Below are 18,250 nucleotides of genomic sequence, written 5' to 3'. Positions count from 1 at the left end.
GACTCTAGTCTTCACATGCTTGGTTAGGCATACCCTGTTAAACTCACCAGAGGGTTTGAGACCTGACCAGCTCCCCTCACCTGGTTCAGCCTGCCTGCCAAAGCGGTTACCGGGGTGTGGCTGCTGCGCATGCTACAGCTTCGTGGAGCTACAGGTGGGAGTTAAGTGCCAAATGGGAACCAATGCAGGACGAGCTATCTTGAAAAAGACATGGCAAGCCCCCCTACAGAGGGCACCAACCCTCCTTGACACCCCATACACCCCATATGTTAACACTAATGGATTATTACACACATTAACAGGTCAATGGATAAGTCATGGTGGACCATTGCCATGGCCTCCACACTCCCCTGATTTGACACGCTGTGATTTCTGGTTATGGGGTATGGTGAAGGAGCGCGTGTATAGCAGGAAAGTTTGTGATATCAATGACCTCAAGGACAGGAGAAGGACTGTGGCATCATCTATTCCCCACGAAATGTGTCCGGACTTTAAATGGTACTGTTGCTCGCTGGTTTTGTGTGTTGAACACGATGGCAAACAGGTTGAAACTGTCCTGTAAATCATCTTGCACATATGATGTATGTTTTGTGAATAAATGGTTTCTACCATTTAAGTGTTAACATAATTTTGACTAACCCTGTGTGTGTGTATCAGTGCAAAGTATTACGATACGTGTGTGTGTGTGTGTGTGTGTGTGTGCACCTTGTACATAAACTGCACTGTGGTCATTAAACTGGTTACTTCTGCACTTACATCCGCCTACCTCGCGTACCTGACACCTATTTGCCAGAAAGAATCCAAAACGGCAAGGAATTGACCAAGAAGAGGTGGTTTTTGTTGAACTGCTCATTAAGGCTTAATTAGTACACAACTTCATTAATAATTGTTATTAAGCAAATCTGAGTAGAAGTTATATGCACCTTAGTTACCCTACCTTCATGCAGAAAGAATCAAAATCGGTGAAGAATTGAGGGAGAAGCAGCGATTTGTGTGGAAACTGCTCGTTAGGGCTTAATTACTCCAGATCTTCATTATTAATTGCAGTAATGCAAATTTGGGTAGAAGCTGTTTGCACTTCAGGCAGATCTACCTTCCTGCCCAAAAAAAAAAAATCAGTGAAGAACTGGCAGATACGAAGTGATTTTTGTGAAATGTGGATGACGGACAACACATGATGGCATAAGCTCATCACCTGTTGGCCAGATGAGCTAATAATGGTTATTGATAACGATTATCATAGGATAATGAATACACAGGTGGATGAGTACTTGTGGGACTGTATGAACATACCAGAGGGCTCAAAAGCAAACTCAGAGGCTGGGCGTGAACCCAGGGTGTTGTCTGTGGGGATCATGGAAACTTGTCCTTGATTCTCCAAACACAGCATTTACGGACGACAAGTCGGGTTCCTGGCCTAAACAACTGCATTGCCAATTGATAAAACGTCTTTTGGCTGCATCATGGTTCTCCTGATTGTCATCTCCAGGCTCCCTCATTTAGCCTAATCTCGTAATGTCCTGCTGGTCCAGTCTGTTAATGCATATAAAACCTTCTGCAAGGCAATACTGGGAGAAGTGTGGTAATAGGCTTACACACTTGGCTGGCTCCTGGCCACAGCATTTCTTCTCCCAGTTCACAGGCATATCTCTCCAGTTACAAATACATGTTATCCTTGAAACTTGAGCAAAAAAGTGGCACACCATATACTGTATCTCTGATGCATCATCAGGGCATCAAAAAGTACTGTACCAGTTAAAAGTTTGGACAGACCTACTAATTTAATATTTTCTACTTTATTCTTTATTAAGACACTTCATGACTTCAAATAATGATGGACTGTCATTTCTCTTTACTTAGCTGAATGGTTCTTGACATGGATTACTCAAGTTGTCGAATAGGGCTATTTACTGTGTTATTATTTACTGTTTATTGGTCTTATGCATTAAGAAGGCCAGAAATTTCATGAATTAAACTTTTGATAAGGCACACTTGTTAATTAAAAAGCATTCCAGGTGACTACCTCACCTGATAACACCAATCCAGTGTAATTCCGGATCCAGTGTAAATAGCTGCCGGAGCGCGCTCCGGCTTGCTCCCCCTCAAATTAAGCAGCGCGCTCTGGCTTGCTCCCGGAGCACTCCGGGAGCAAGCCGGAGCGCGCTGCTTAATTTGAGGGGGAGCAAGCCGGAGCGCACTCCGGAACCTCAGCCAGAGCACTCCGGGAGCAAGCCGGAGCGTGCTGCTTAATTTGAGGGGGAGCAAGCCGGAGCGCGCTCCGGAACCTCGGCCGGAGCACTCCGGGAGCAAGCCGGAGCGCGCTGCTTAATTTGAGGGGGAGCAAGCCGGAGCGCGCTCCGGCAGCTATTTACACTGGATCCGGTGTAAATAGCTGCCGGATCATAATTACAGTAAACTAGTAAATACAGTAAAGGAAAAACTTGAGACTGAAAGGTTTTAACAGTCATCCAAATGACTGAACGTCAACATTGCTACAGTAACATACTAGCTACTATGTTGTTGACATTAGCTAGCTTGACCTTCAAAATGGCGGACACCGGGGCGTCACGTGACCCTGTGACGTCAGGTGAAATACCTCAATAGACCCCTTCGCATGTTTGTAAACAAACCGACCGTTGCCAGGATGCGCGCGCAGCCGGGACTCAGAAACAATGGCGCTGCCCATAGACCGGCATTATGAGCTGTAAGCAGTGGCGTGCACAGACATTTTAGGGGGCAAGTGCTCTGGGGGGAAAAAAGGGCACTTTTTTGCACATGTGGAACACCTTATTATAAAAGTCTGAGATTTAACCCTCCTCGTGTTCGGGTCGCCACTGACCCGTTTGAGTGGCTGGGAGATTGTGTCGACTGAAAAGTGTCACAATAAAGAGTTTTTGCAACTCAGTTCTGGCCTGCCGTACTTCTGTGCTCCACCCACCCGCTCAAAGTCTTACAGGCTCCAATACAAAACAATTAGAAAAGACGTCTAGAAATAAATGGAGATGGGAATAGTTAAGCGAGTGTGACAAAAACGGTGACAAATGGGGATGGTCAGTAATGGATTATAAAATATAGATATTTTTGTATATGGAAAAAGCTGAATCTTATTTGCTAAAATCCAGGAGTTTCTGAGGACATCAAGACATGTGGCCCCTTATTTTAACTCAAGCTGTGTATATATTGTAAAAAAGGTATCACAGCAAAAGCATATTAAAAATGTTTGTTTCAACATTTAAATTAGTAGTTGCTAGATGTTTTGAAATATCAAGCCTTGTACTTGAAATATTATTTCAGATGAATTGATGAAATGTATTAAACATTTGATGTGAATATGCAAATCATATAACTATTAATATTATAAATGTTTGCATGAGATTGCATGAGAGACAACCATTTTAACTTGTAATTTAAAATTTTTTTTGAGCCCTAAGGGGGGCTCACCCCCCTTTGTAAACCCCCCCCCCCCCCCCCCCCCCCCCCGCGTGGCTGCACCATGCACGTCTGACTTTGTCAGACTTTTCAGGTTTTTGAAAATTTTATACTTGCACCCATGGATCTGTCAGCGTCACCAAAGGAGCCAGCCGTGTTTGTCTCCCCTGACAGAAGGCGAAGTGCCGCATCCACTGAGGCTCTCGAAGCCGAGGACCAAGCAGAGCCGAGAAAAAGACCAAGAAACTCGGCAAGTCACAAGTTGACTGTTGTCAGGGTTAGAAATAAGAGAGACAATACTGTAAATTAGGTGTTCTTGTGTTTGTGTGGTACACGGATAATGTTATTTATTGACACACACAAAAGTAAACAACATGAAAGCGCTGGGCGATAATACACTTCACATGTATCAAGGGATATGCGTGTCAGGGCTTGAGATCTTGGGACCTGTCAAACACATTAAATGTATATACAACCCTGCTTAGCCGATTCCATGTGTGTAGCTTATGAAATCTTTCTCCTACAGTAGCCAGTACTCTTCTAAATGAAATATATAAATACATAATAGTAATTAGAAAAAATACGATTTATGTAACAATAGATAGATGAGCATTGATACATGAATCCATGGGTTTAGAAGCTGAAGCTTTTAACTATCATTTCAGTGCAAAATTGCTAGCTGCTAAACTTGGTCTACACAGACTGTGCACTGAACCCATGCAGGGTCTCTCTGCCTGCTGGCGGATCCGCACATGACGTCACGAATCTGGATCAATATGGCTCCAAACTCCCTTGGGATTTTTCCAGACGCGTTTTATTTTATTTTTTTCTGCTGTAGACAGATGGCCTTGTGCAAAATTACCCTTCTGGATGAGTGTGTAAAGGGACATACTTTTCATATAAAAATCACTAAATTGGTCCAGGATATGCCCTTTAATACACTCTTTGTTTGTCAGCACATTTCCATTTATATCTTTCATCACTCTTCCCTGCTGTACATCCCTGGCTTCCCTGTTTCTCTCTCTAGCTAGTCTGTACAGGTCTTTCTCTCCTCCTTTAGTTTCCAGTCTTTCGTACAACTCCTGGTATGCACCTGCTTTCACCTTCGCTACCGCTCTTTTTGCCTTCTGTCTCGTCTCTCTGTATAACTGCCTGCTTTCCTCATCTCTCTGATCGTTCCAATTCTTCTTTGCTAGCCTCTTCTCTTTTATAATTTCCTGTACTTCTTTGTTCCACCACCATGTCTCCTTGTCTTCCTTCCTCCTTCCTGATGACCACCCTAGCACCTTCCTTGCTACCTCTCTTACTAGTATAGCAGTAGTATCCCAGTCTTCTGGTAGACTTCCATTACCACTCAATGCTCATCTCATTTCTTCCCTAAACTCCTTCTGATGTTTAACCTCTTTTATTTTTCACCAGTCAATCTTCAGCTCCACTATTTCATGCTTCCTCTTTTTCACTTTCAAGCTCATCCTGCACACAACCATTCAATGTTGTCTAACTACACTCTCCCCTGCCATCACTTCAGTCTCCAATCTCCTTCAGGTTACCCCTTCTGCAGAGTATGTAGTCCACCTGTGTAGATCTTCCTCCACTCTTAAATGTCACCCTGTGCTGCTCTTTCTTCTTGAAGTATGTATTGACTATTGCCAAATTCATCCTCTGAAAAATCAACCGCCATTTGCCCTTCCACATTTTTCTCTCTTACACCATATCTGCCCATCACATCTTCATCTCCTCTGTTTCCCTTGCCAACATGTCTGTTGAAATCTGCTCCTATCAGCACACACTCCTCCCTCGGTATACTTTTTACCACTTCATCCATCTTTTCCCAGAAAGACTCTTTCTCTTCATTCTCACATCCAACCTGTGGGGCATATGCACACACAACATTGATTACCACTCCTTGAATCTTCAACTTCATGCCTATCACTCTATCTGATACCTTCTTAACATCAATCACACTGTTGACCAACTCTCCCCTCAAAACAATTCTAACACTATTTCTCTTTCCATCAACTCCATAATAAAACAACTTGCATCCATCTCCAATGTTCTTGGCCTTGCTTCCCTTCCCCCTCATCTCCTGCACACACAAAATGTCCAACTTCCTTCTTTCCATTATACCTGCTAACTCTCTCGCTCTGCCAGTCAATATTCCCACATTCAGTGTTCCTACCCTCAATTCTCAGCTCCTTCCCTTCCATCTTTCATGCTCTCTCCTAACACGCCTTCCCCACTCTCTTTCTCCTTCTCCATTTTGGTGCAACAGTAGCATACTTTCCACCGGCACCCTGTTGACCAACAGTACCAGAAACAGCCGTTGTTAACCCAGGCCCCGACTGATCCAGTATGGTATTTCTCTTTTCAATCCGCATGTTAGATTTGGCACAGTGGACTTGGGACCGGCACCAAGAGTACGCTTATGCACCCCCAGTGGCTGGATTAACTATAGTTTTACAGACTAAATAGCTAAATGTAATTTCTATATATCCTATCTAAAGTAACCATCACTTGACAGGCTACTTGCTGCGGTCATAGATGATGACAACATTTGGAAGGATGCCAAGTTTCCTGACGGCCCCTGTACATTCTAATACAAGGGAGATGCACTGTAAGAAGTGATTTTGGAGAGTGGTAAATATAATCTAAGCAAACCAGATAAAATTTACTCGATTATTGCAGTCAGCCAAGGAATATTTAGGAATTATTGCAGTCAGCCAGGGAACTCTCGGACTGCCATCTTCCTCTCTCCGGCTGTTACGGTAATTTAGTGAGCTACGGTATACCGTAAAACAGGTTCATTACTTGAAATGTTGTGTGAAGCTGTTGTACTACACTTTATTTTGTGTTTTTTGATCATTTGGTGCATCATTGCTGCATATAAACAAGGCGGTTCAGTTATTTGTTGTATAAATGCACCTGGACTGCAGATTTGGTCAGTCCAGAAACAACATTTGAAGCTGTTAGTTAGTGAGTTATAAAACAGGTTCATTACTTGAAATGTTGTGTGAAGCTGTTGTACTGCACTTTATTCTGTGGTTGTTGTTTTTTTTTTTTTTGATGATTTTATGGATTAAAAACATTGAGATGATGAACCATCTGAAAGTCTTTTTTTTTGGGGGGGGGTACATCTTACCTTCTCCGAATAAGTAATGGTTACTACCGTAAGTGATATTAATTACCTTTGATTAGTAATTATCAGGTATTACCTACTAGCAAACAAGAGATAATTTTACCCAATTTCAATGAGAAAGTAGCTGTTGAATAGATACATAAATGTGAGGTAAATTTTACCCAATTTGAGTATTTCATAGCTTTTTATTTCAGTTATTTTATACTCAATATATGGAATTAAATCTACCCCAAATAAGTCAATGCAAATTGTTACCTCAGATTTATTGGGTAAATTCTATACGGTAGGTTACTTTTTTCAGTGTGGAGGGAGGGATATTCAGTTTGTTGCAATCTGCATACTCACTGCTAGATGCCACTAAATCCTGCATAGTGTATTTTTTAATAAGAAAGAGGATTAGCTAACTGGGATGCAAACTGTTTCTGATTATAAGCTACGAGCCAGATAGCTCCATGATAAGTACAGAGATATTGAAATGAGAGCCAGAGAAACTGTCTGCTGGACTTTAATTCAAAAGAAAAGATTAGGATTTATACAGTGAAAATTTCCCCAATATTCAGCTGTTATTTTAATACATTTCAGTGGAATTTTCAAAGCATTTTATGGAAATGTTATTAATATAGAATGATGAACAAATATTAAAGATGTGGGGTGGGGGGTTGCCTTTTGTATTCTGTAAAAAGCTAGTGCTGATTTCTTGTTGAATCTATTTGTACAGTTAATCAGAAGACATCTCTTTCCCATTTTAGATGTGGGATTTTTTTGTGTGTTTTTGCTGTATTCATGGCTGAATGCTAACTCGATGAGTCTAACCACATAGTGACTTCTACAGAAGGTGGTATCATGTGCATGAGTATTTCTCCTCTCATTTTGGACTGAGGGCAGACTGGACATTACAGTGACTCACTAACTCCTCTTGAGGTACAAAGGGGTATTGCAAAGGTGGTCTGTCTTATCTTGGGACTAGCTGATTAGCATGCTAACTTCAGGAGATATCTCTGCCATGCCATACATAGATGTCTTTGACATCAGAGCAAAGTTGTTATTTCTTCACATTTTGTTGATAATATTGGTTAATTTTCTGAATGTTTTAAACTTTAAATTCTTACGTATAGCACCTTTAACTGTTTAACAGTTTAACTGTTACCCCCGGTAGGTGCTACAGGTCAGTTAAGACACACGCCTCCAGATTTAGAGACCGTTTCTTTCCTAAGGCCATACACACACTAAACACAAACACTGACAAACTCCTTATCTTTCATTCATGCTGCTTCCCACTTCAATACTCTTTATTTATTCTATCCACTTCGCACTTTACATTCACAATGTGCAGTACCGTTTATTTATTTTATCCACTTTGCACTCCACAATCATCAGGTAAAATAGTGGGTACTTATTCTTATGTTTCGTTTAATGTGTATGCTTAATTTTGTGTCTATCTTATATTAGCCTATTGTTCTTATTCCATGTCCTGTGTCTTGTTGTATTTGCATTGAATGGAGTTGCACTTCTAATTTCATTGTTGGCAGAGCTTACAATGACAATAAAGGCATTCTGATTCTTTAACCCTTAAAAAAACGAGCATTGCATTGAGTGCAAATACAACAAGATACAGGACATGGAATAAGAACAATAAGTTAATGGAGCCATTGATGATGGAGATGAGCTTTCAACTGTGTCTCAACTGCAAGATTCTCTGCTTTCCAACGCAACTTGAATGGTGCTTTTACGATAACCAGGGCTGATTTATGGCGTGTGCACTCGTGTGGTAGGGGATTCAAATCTTATGAGAAATCAAGTGTCCCACAGCCTTATCCTGCATTGGGAGGAGCTTTTTTTCATTTTTTCATTCAGTTGGGTGTCATCAACATACAAGTAGCAGTGGTAGGATAGACCATGAGCAGAGATAATCGGGCTGAGAGACTAGATGTGGAGTGAGAAGAGAAACAGACCAAAGACTGAACCTTGAGGGATAGCCCCTCCCAAGTGTGATGATGATACGGACTTCCTCAATGAACTCAATAACTTCTTTAGGAGGTTTGAGGCACTAAATAGCACTCCTGCAGTGAAAGCTGTTCCCCATCAGGATGAAAAGGCACTCTGTCTTGATACAGCTGAGGTGCAGAGGACTCTGAGGAGAGTCAACACACAAGGCCCTGGGCCCCAATAATATTCCTGGTTGGGTGCTCAGGGAATGTGCAGACCAGCTGGCTCATGTTCTAATGGACATTTTCAACACCTCACTGGATCAAGCCAAAGTCCCATTATGTTTCAAGACTGCCACCATCATCCCAGTGCCAAAAAAAACTCAAATCACATCATTCAATGACTACCGGCCTGTCGCACTCACTCCCATTATGATGAAGGGCTTTGAGAGGCTGGTAAAGGAACACATTACCTCCAGGCTCCATCCCATTTGACCCCTTCCAGTTTGCCTACCAGCCAAACTGCTCCACTGAAGACACCATCTCCTCAGCTCTTCACCCGAGTCTTGCACATCTGGAGGAGAAGAACACTCGTGTGGATGCTGTTCCGGGACTTCAGTTCAGCATTTAGTACCATCATTCCACAGCATCTGGTGAACAAACTGGGTCCCCTGGGCTTCAGCACCCCCCTGTGCAACTGGCTGCTAGACTTCCTCACTGAAAGACCACAGTCAGTGAAGGTCGGACAGAACACCTCCAGTGTCATCACCCTCAGCACCGGCTCCCCTCAGGGCTGTGTCCTGAGCCCTCTGCTGTTCACTCTGATGACACACGACTGCGTCCCCAGGGCTGCCAGCAACCACATTCTGAAGTTTGCGGATGACACAACAGTGGTGGGCCTCATCAGGGATGACAATGACCTGGCCTACAGAGAGGAGGTGGAGCAGCTGATGCAGAGAAAACAACCTGATCCTGAACATGGACAAAACCAAAGAGATCATTGTCGACTTTAGGAAGAACCAGCCCAGCCATGCTCCACTTCTCATCAACAATACGGCTGTGGAGGTGGTCAATAGCACCAAGTTCCTGGGGGTGCACATCACTGTCAACTTCACCTGGTATGTGAACACCACATTACTGGTGAAGAAGGCACATCAGCGTCTGCACTTCCTGCATAGGATGAGGAGAGCCCACCTGCTCCTGCCCATCCTCACTACATTCTACAGAAGCACCATAGAGAGTGTTCTAACCAGCTGCATCTCTGTGTGGTGTGGAGGCTGCAGTGCCTCTGACTGGAAGAAGGTGAGGAGAGTGGTGAGGACAGCGGAGATCATCACTGGGACTTCTCTTCCCTCCATTCAGGACATCGCACCAAGGCGCCTTGTCCCTGCATGTCCCGAGCCAGAAACATCATCAGTGACCCCTCACACCCTCACTATGGACTGTTCTCCCACCTGGTCTCTGGAAAGAGGTTCTGCAGCATTCGGTGCAGGACCACCAGGTTCTGTAACAGCTTTTTCCCCCAGGTCACTAGACTCCTGAACTCCAAATCCAAACTCTAAACTTTTGTTTATAGTTGAACATTTCCTAATTCCACAGGTCACTTTATACTATTGCACTTGAATATTTTTGCTGCTCCATAATTTAATACACTTGCATATTTAATTCTGTGCTGAGCCAGATTGCAACGAAATTTCCCTCTGTGTACACTTGTTGCATACTGAATGACAATAAAGGTTGTCTAAGTCTAAGCAAATATAATATAATTTCCAGGGTCAGCATGAAGGCTTAATACCAAAAACAAATAACTATCATATTCTCAGTGATCTTTGGACTGAAAGTTGAAGGCTTAAATTATAGAATTTACTTGCAGTGATAAACAATTAAAATATGCACAACCATGTTTTACCTTTGAATTTTTTTAAATGTATGATCATGAAAATGGAAAATACATCATTTTTCCCTGTTTTTCATTTCCACTTGAAAATCAAATGCCAGAATATACCCACACCTAAACATAACAGGAATATGTGAATACTGTGTGCAAGAAAAAAAAACCAGAGTATTTTATGCTACACTGTCAGGAATATGAGGCAGGAAAAAAAGGCACTGGATTCAAAACTTCAGAAAGATTAAAAAAGTACACTTTAATCTAATAGATATTTTAGAAAATAATTGTCGAAGTGAGTGTTATTGAATTCTGTTTCAGTATTTTGTAATAACTAATTTGATTGAGAGGATACGACAGGGTTTTGGGGGGGTTGAAGATTGAAATTTCTTTGGATGATGCAAAGGATTCAAGAAATACAGTCGTGCTTGAAAGTTTGTGAACTCTTTAGAATTTTCTATATTTCTGCATAAATATGACCTAAAACATCCTCAGATTTCCACACAAGTCCTTAAAGTAGATAAAGAGAACCCAGTTAAACAAATGAGACAAAATATTATACTTGGTCATTTATTTATTGAGGAAAATGATTGAATAGTGCATATTTGTGAGTGGCAAAAGTATGTGAACCTCTAGGATTAGAAGTTAAATTGAAGGTGAAATTAGAGTCAGGTGTTTTCAATCAATGGGATGACAATCAGGTGTGAGTGGGCACCCTGTTTTAAAGAGCAGGGATCTATCAAAGTCTGATCTTCACAACACATTTGTGGAAGTGTATCATGGCACGAACAAAGGAGATTTCTGAGGACCTCAGAAAAAGCATTGTTGATGCTCATCAGGCTGGAAAAGGTTACAAAATCATCTCTAAAGAGTTTAGACTCCACCAATCCACAGTCAGACAGACTGTGTACAAATGGAGGAAATTCAAGACCATTGTTACCCTCCCCAGGAGTGGTCGATCAATAAAGATCACTCCAAGAGCAAGGCGTGTAATAGTCAGCAAGGTCACAAAGGACCCCAGGGTAACTTCTAAGCAACTGAAGGCCTCTCTCACATTGGTTAATGTTAATGTTCATGAGTCCACCATCATGGTGGTGATAGTATCATGGTTTGGGCCTGTTTTGCTGCATCTGGGCCAGGATGGCTTGCCATCATTGATGGAACAATGAATTCTAAATGATACCAGCAAATTCTAAAGGAAAATGTCAGGACATCTGTCCATGAATTGAATCTCAAGAGAAGGTGGGTCATGCAGCAAGACAACGACCCTAAGCACACAAGTCGTTCTATCAAAGAATGGTTAAAGAAGAATAAAGTTAATGTTTTGGAATGGCCAAGTCAAAGTCCTGACCTTAATCCAATCGAAATGTTGTGGAAGGACCTGAAGTAAGCAGTTCATGTGAGGAAACCCACCAACATCCCAGAGTTGAAGCTGTTCTGCACGGAGGAATGGGCTAAAATTCCTCCAAGTCAGTGTGCAGGACTGATCAACAGTTAACATAAATGTTTAGTTGCAGTTATTGCTGCACAAGGGGGTCACACCAGATACTGAAAGCAAAGGTTCACATACTTTTGCCACTCACAGATATATAATATTGGATCATTTTCCTCAATAAATAAATGACCAAGTATGATGTTTTTGTCTCATTTGTTTAACTGGGTTCTCTTTATCTACTTTTAGGACTTGTTTGAAAATCTGATGATGTTTTAGGTCATATTTATGCAGAAATATAGAAATTCTAAAGGGTTCACAAACTTTCAAGCACCACTGTATGTGGAATACAATTAGTAACATGAAAAATCTGGGAAATAGATAAAAAAGGGGGTTCATAGATATTCAAAAAGAGGTTTTTAAGGCATTGTTAATAATCCTAGTCCTAATCTTTCTGATTTGTTTGTCCTTGCTGTGTTTCAAAGTAAGGTTTCATTTCATTCCTGCACTGGTGAATATTGAGTTTCCTTTCAGAGCATTTGCGTTCATGGATATACAACTTGCCATCTAAAATAAGGTTTAAAATAAAAACATAACTTCTGTCCATGTTTTTTTTAACCAAAATAAAATGTAACATTTCTATAAATTAAGCTTAATCCCACGTCAAATACATGTTCAACTTTAGTCCAAAAGAATTTAATATAAATCTGTTTGTAAAATAAATATAGAATTGTTTTTGTTCCAATATTACAAAATAGTTACACAGCATTCAGAAAGATCATTTGAATATATTTTTAGAAAATAGTTTATTGGATAAATTAAATGTGGAATTTTAAAATATACTGACCTAATTTTATTGTAGGTCCAAATCAAATCCCAAATAATTTTCTTAAAACGGTTATTCCAGTATTGAAGATTGTAAATACCAGACATTTTCTACACTCCATACCAATAGGTGGGGTTAATGTACCAATTCACTGTTTGACAACCACCAATAAACCTTAAAGAAGAAGCAGAACATAAAGAAAACAGAAAAGAGTACATCCTTGGATACTTTCTTCTCCACATGGGTATTTGAAGTTGATACTTTGTGTAACATAATATGAGTTAATATGAAATTTCCCACCTGAGCTGTTCAGTTAACAGGTAGTGGAGATTCTGGTCTCATGAGTCTCTGTGTTTTATTTTCAGTGTCCTGATTCTTGACACCCCTCATAATGGAATTAGAGTCCAGACGGCACTCTTTAGGAAAATCTCCACAGACTTCTGCTGCTGCTGGTTCAAAGGTAAAGTTTATTCATGTGTCTGATTTCTTCTTTATTTTTTAAACTCTGTGAACTTATTTATAATTATGTAATCATTACAACACCATATACAACAAGCAGAAACCTTCAGGTCAGGACTCAGACTTTATGTGGCCTTCAGATTATTAATAAAGAAACTTATTTCTTTTCATGTTTCTGTAATAAATTTTGAAACAAGCAGCATATTTTTTAAATTACTGTTTATAGTTTTGTAGCAGTTCACAAAAATATATACACTATCCTTCAAAAGTTTAGTGTCAATGTTATTTCAGATACCTTCAGTGTTTCTCATCTCTTTGTGTCCCCACCCAAACTACAATACTCATCATGCCATTCACTAGAACATTTCACCTTTTCCTCTCAAACACATTGTGCTGTGATGTGTAGCCTATTCCCCTTCCCACCAACAGGGAGCGGGTTCCATTCTGGTTTTCACACCAAACTTGAACCATTTCAGAGCATTCCAACCAAAAATAAATTCGTACAAAACCTGAACAGTTATAGTGGATTTTTCCAGCACGAATCGTGATATTAGTGAGTGTCATTGGTTTGGAGAGGAAGCGGAGCACAACAGTGAGGAAGGCAATAGAAAAGGATACATGGTCAGCAGTGTTGCCAGATACTGCTGACGTTTTCCAGCCCAAAATATGTTCAAAACCCGCCAAAATGCACTTGAAACCGCCCAACTTGGGCGGGAAACCGCTCAATCTGGCAACACTGATGGTCAGGAAAAAAAATGGAATGAGAACAAATATCTGTAGTAATAGAACAAAAGGTCACAGGTAATTAATGCGCTCTGCTATCTTGCTAGTACTATTTACTTCAGTTGTGCATTGTGCAATGCCCTTCATTCATGACACATCCTTGATTACAATGGTTCTGCTCAAAACTGGCGAAAATGTGGGCTGGTTCAAAGAATCCTGAATGGAACTGGATCAAGAACCCATTATCTGTTTGTTCAAAAAGGGATTCAAGAGTATTCTGATTGTTTAAGGAGCTCCTACAGAAAATATAAAATGGTGGATAGGACTAGTAATATAATTAGCAATAAACATCACTGGATATCACATCAGTATCATGTATTGATGATATCACACAAGCCTAGTGACCACCATGCAAGTTCCCAGGGATGCAGCATTGCTGGAATTTTAAGATGCATACATATGGCATGAGCTGTACCTTCACATCTGAATGATGGTCATATTACTTTTTTAATAGAGAATGTGTCTTGATGATCATGCTGTAATCTTTTGTATTTTGAAATGCAGAAAGTTCCATGATAATTTTCTAAATGTTATAAAGATATAAAGCTCTACTTTATTTCTGTGCAATAAGCAATGAGAAATGATGAATGTTAGGTCACTGGTCTTATTCATGTTTGCTCAAATTGGAAATAATTTTAAACTTACACAAGTAAACCAGGAGACCCCAAAATCCATTTTTTTTTTTAAATTAATGAATTTATTTATTTAAATGAAGGAAACAAGGATTCGCAGCATGCATCAGAGATATGTCTGGGTGGGTCTCAGAAGGCATACACATCTCGGGTTTATACTGAGACAGCTATATCTAGCCATAATAAAGCCCAAGGTCAAGAAAGAAGCACAGAAACAGAACTATAGAATTGGCATAGAATATTGGCACAAAATTTGAGAGATTTCAGGAGGCCAAAAGATGTTGGTCTCGAGTAGAGTTGCTGCGTCAGGATGAGTGATCGGAAAGGGAGAAGAAACCAGACACAGAGACAGTATCAAGTTCCTAATCACTCGTGTATTCAAGATTTGTTGCTTACTAATACACTGTGCTGCATATGCAAAGCATGGATAAGGGAGAGAGGAAGGAGAGATTGGTGAACAGATAGTAAAATGCAAATAGTAAGCTCATGTACATTGTATTTTTATCAGAAAAATGTGTAGCCGTGGGCACTCTGCCTGTAACGACAGTCAGAATGCAGCCCGTTTATCAGAATAAGACATTCTGGCAATCTGCCGAGAACATCTGTCACCTCAGACAACCCACGTTTGAAAAGAGTCATGATTTCTCAAGGACAGTAGAAGCCCCAAATACAAGCCTTGTAACAGACATAACGTATAAATCAACAATATTAATGACTAAATTCGATTCTATGACTTTTTATCCTTACAGTATGGAAGGTCTGAACAAAATTTAGCTATGTAAGCATTACATACAGTACCAGACAAAATTTTGGACACACAATCTAATTCAATGTTTTGTCTTTATTTTTATTAATTAAAAGATACTTAAGTAATCCTCCTGTATTGTGAGTTCCTTCCTAAACTTCATAAAAATGATACTGTTGTTTCTCTTTGCTTAGTTGAGCAGTTCATGACATAATATGGATTACTACAGTTGTGGAATAGGGCTATTTACTGTATTTTTATTATTTACTGTTTACTGTTTTGATGATCTCAAATGCTTTAAGAAAGAAAGAAATTCCACTAATTAACTTTTGACAAGACACACCTGTTAATTGAAAAACATTCCAGGTGACTACCTCATGAAGCTGGTTAAGATAACGCCAATAGCGTACAAAGCATCATCAAGGAAAATGGTGACTTTGAAGAATCTAAAATATGGAACATATTTTGTTAACACTTTTTTGTTTACTACATAATTCCAAATATGTTCTGTATGTTATTTCACAGTTTTGATGTCCTCAGTGTTGTTCTACAATGTAGAAAATGGTCAAAATACAGAAAAATCAATGAATGAGTTGGTGTCTCCAGACGTTTGACTGGTACTGTAAATAAATGCAAAAGTACATAGTTTTATTAGTTCATAGGCCAAAAATCCACACAAGATTGTAGATAAAATTGGGCTGAAATTGGTGGAATTATGTCACATTATCAAGTAGAAAATGATGCAAAGGAAAATCTGTGTGTCGCAGTACTGTTGTCATGTCAGGTATGTTTCTGTCACAGAAATTGGGGGTGGAAGATGTTGCTTGAGGTCCTGATTGGGAATTCTGAGTTAAATGACAACACTTTTTTGTGTTGACATTTGGGTTGTTCTGAGTAGGGATGAGAATCGGTAAAATTTTATTGACACCTATGCCATTATTGATTCTGCTGATCGTTCCGATTCTTTATTGATTCCTGATCATTGCGGGGGCAGAAGGCCTATGTCAAAGTGCAGGCACTTTACGGATGCAAACACAGGGGAGAGCAAGTGCGTCGCAAACTGGTAACCAAATCTAAAACCGCAATCTGAAGATTTAGTCAGGGGACAGGCAAGGGTCGGTCGATTCACAAACAGAGTGTCAAAGGGCAAGTAAGCGACCGTAGTCAGAAATAAATATAAACAAAGTCAAAAGCACTAGAAGTCAGGCAGAATAGTAAGAAGGCTCGGTATGATCAGGCACGGGGACACAGAACAATACTTCGCGGTGAGCATTTGTGAATGCTGGGCTTATTTAGGGAAATATTTACAGGGAAATGGGAAACAGGTGTACTTCCTAGTATTCTGAAGATGAAGGGCGCTGTGGTACTTGGGAAGTGTAGTCTGGAGCAGTCATGTTTGGAGGCTGCTCTGAACTCAGGTTTTCAGTACTATTGCTGACAGAACCCACCCCCCAAGGTGCTCACTCTGGGATCGATCTCCTTTCTGGGACGGCCTTTTTTTCTTGGTGCTGGCTTGTCTGGGTGTTCAGTGTGGAATTCCTGGGTAAGGAGTGGGTCTTTAGATGTCTTGAGCATTTACCCAGCTGCATTCCTCTGGGCCGTACCCTTCTCAGTCCACGAAGTACTCTAGTTGCCCTTGTCTGTGCCGAGAATTAAGGATTTTGTGTACTTAGTATATTGGGTCTCCTTCTCATTCCAGGGAAGGGGGAGTTTCTCTGAAGAGTGTGTTAGTGGCTAGCAGGCCTTGGATGGCAGGTTTCAGGCATGACACATGGACTGTGCAAGCCATTCTGCAGTGAGGTGGGAGTTCCAACTTGTAGGAGACTTTGTTAATTTTATGAATTACTTTATATGGACCAATGTGGGCGGCACGGTGGTGTAGTGGTTAGCACTGTCGCCTCACAGCAAGAAGGTCTGGGTTCGAGCCCCGTGGCCGGCGAGGGCCTTTCTGTGCGGAGTTTGCATGTTCTCCCTGTGTCCGCGTGGGTTTCCTCCGGGTGCTCCGGTTTCCCCCACAGTCCAAAGACATGCAGGTTAGGTTAACTGGTGACTCTAAATTGACCGTAGGTGTGAATGTGAGTGTGAATGGTTGTCTGTGTCTATGTGTCAGCCCTGTGATGACCTGGCGACTTGTCCAGGGTGTACCCCGCCTTTCGCCCGTAGTCAGCTGGGATAGGCTCCAGCTTGCCTGCGACCCTGTAGAACAGGATAAAGCGGCTAGAGATAATGATATGAGACTTTATATGGACCAATGTATTGAGCTTGGAGCTTCCGGCAAGAGTTTGGCTCTCGTTTGGCTCTGATGTCCCAAGTGGACACCAACACTCGGTTGCCTGGAGTCTACTCAGGAGTCTCCCCTCAATGTTTGTCTGCATATTGTTTGTACTTGCTTTTGACCTGTTCCAGCCTCTGGTGGACTTCCTCCTACACCTGCTCACTCCTCTTAAACCAGGAGTCCACTGCCACGATTTGTATTGGGGAATCATCCCAGGGGAAGAGTGGAGGTTGATACCCAACAGGGCTCGAAATTTGCGGTGGTCCGGTCACCTGAGGTGACTTAATTTGTCATTTGGCGGGTAATTCCTATCACTAGCCAGCCCGGCTGGCTAGTTGAAAATAAAAAATATATATGAAGCGAAGATTCAGAAACACCGTCAACTGCCGCATATTAAGCGTGTGCTGTGTCTGTGTTAATCGATGTGTTTATCGGCAGGACTGAAAATACCGAAGAATTCCGAATCATATCTTGTACGAGTCAGGCTGTCAGTTTTTTCATTACTGCACATGCATATAACGCATCTCATTGAATATCGTGGTAATCATGTGTAGTATTGGACCAGGTGGGTGGAGCACAGAAGCACGGCAGGCCAGAACTGAGTTCTCAATTAACTATTTCTTGTTAGCTTTTCAGCCTTTCGTCACTTCCCAGCCGCACGCAGGCCGACGCTTGGCCACACCCCCGCTGCCACATCACGTTATCAAATTCAATAGATGT

The 18,250-nt window shown here is 41.1% G+C and overlaps 1 pseudogene; it reads left to right on the top strand.

Moving 5' to 3' along the window:
- Nucleotides 1–18,250, top strand: part of LOC132881668 (zinc finger protein 850-like) — a 99,988-nt pseudogene that overhangs the window by 57,524 nt on the left and 24,214 nt on the right.

This window comes from Neoarius graeffei, chromosome 1 (genome assembly GCF_027579695.1).
Source record: "Neoarius graeffei isolate fNeoGra1 chromosome 1, fNeoGra1.pri, whole genome shotgun sequence".
NCBI classification, from domain to species: domain Eukaryota; kingdom Metazoa; phylum Chordata; class Actinopteri; order Siluriformes; family Ariidae; genus Neoarius; species Neoarius graeffei.
This window is presented reverse-complemented; position numbering and strand designations above follow the sequence as displayed.